Genomic DNA, 1,676 nt, shown 5'->3' with positions numbered 1-1,676 from the left:
CATCCATCCACAGATGGAGACTTCTTTTGTAATAGCTGCAAATAAATGTATGGTACATAAAGGAACTGTTGTCTGTCTTCAATGACACGGCAGTTCTGAATAGCACAACGTGACAAACTTGTGTTGCTGGTTTGAACATGAATGTCATGATTTTTTTTCTAAACTGCTGCCTTCAAATTCAGTACTCTGTAAACTGCTACTGGCCATTGTTCCAGTTTAACTGCCAATGTTTGCTGTATTTATGCACCAAATGTTCCATTCGCAGATTCAACACAACCAAATGCTGACAGTCACAACTTAACACCGACACACACTGCCTGTTTAATCATGACACAACATATTGTCCGAGGAAGCAAAACCCACAATATAGAAGCAAGTTGTGTTTGTTTTTCTGTGCATTCAGTGTCAGAGATCCAGAGCACAACCTGAAGCTTAACTCGGGTTTGTTCACTGAAACACACAGAAGCCTCCCACCACAACAACACGAAGCACAACATTAGTCTGGTTTAATAAAATGCATCAGAACAAACAGAGGCCNCAGTTCATCAGGCTCGTCACTGTGTATAAGAGGACTTGTCACCGTTCAGTCGGGGCCTGAGTGTTAACCAGCATGGTCACTTCAAGCCTTCCTCCCGAGTGTTTCTGTGAGGGTTGTGGGATATGTTTGTGTTTTGTGGTTTTTTCCCTGCCTTCCTGTGTTTGTGTCTTGGTGGGTGTGTGCTTTCTCGGCAGGCTGGGCGGAGTCGAAGGGGAGAGGACTTTCTCACGCTGGCAGGTGCAACTCATCAGCTCATCAGCGGAGCACCTGAAATACCAGCTTCTCACAGATCTCCAGCGCCAGATGATCGTGATTCATCCTAGTGGTACTGCCAGGCCGCCTTGTTGCTATCCTCAGCGAAGCATTGTATTTAGGTTTAAGTATTTTCTAGTCTCGAGTAATTCTTGTGTTTTTGTTTACCTCCAGCGTTCCCTCTTCGACTCCAGCCTCCAGCGCCTCACGAGCCACACCAGCCACACCAGCCACAACCCTCTCCGGCTTCACCACAGAGCCCACCGCTTCAGTTCTTCTCCTACGAGCACCAACACTGGGGAAACCTTCACCGGGAAGAAGCACCTCGAGCATTGTCCCCTGAGCACCGTCACTGCGCGCACCGTCCTTGGATTCCTCCACACCTCCCTCCCCAGCATTACCTCGGCGGCACTTCCCCCTCCTCGGATCCCGGCACGGACAGACCTCCACCTGCACCCCTCTCGACTGACACTCCTGCGGCTGGTTCCTGTCCCTGGTGACCCCCACTCCCTCACCCTGATTAATAAAACCCCTTTTCTTTATAACCCGTTTCTCCTGCCTCCCCTTTTCGTTCGGGTCCGCCTGCACAGCCACCGTACACGGGCCGTCACAGTTTCCTCGTGTTTCCTTCTGAACATCCCTCCGTGCTTCAGTGTGACTGCCTTGGACCATCAGCTCATAACCGGTAACACTCCCGCCTTGTTTTCAACTCCATCATTACACTTTCAGTTTTTGAAATAAACCCCATTTCTCTGACTCCATGTCTTCTGAGTGTTGTTTTTGTTTTTTTTTTGTTTCTGCATTTGGGTCAGGCAGCCTTAACTAAACCCTGACAGACAGGTAGGATTCCCCTCTCTGCCCAATCAGATAACACGAAGAAGAATGA

Source organism: Stegastes partitus, unplaced genomic scaffold (assembly GCF_000690725.1).
Source record: "Stegastes partitus isolate 25-593 unplaced genomic scaffold, Stegastes_partitus-1.0.2 Scaffold877, whole genome shotgun sequence".
NCBI lineage: Eukaryota > Metazoa > Chordata > Actinopteri > Pomacentridae > Stegastes > Stegastes partitus.
Note: the sequence above shows the minus strand (reverse complement) of the source record.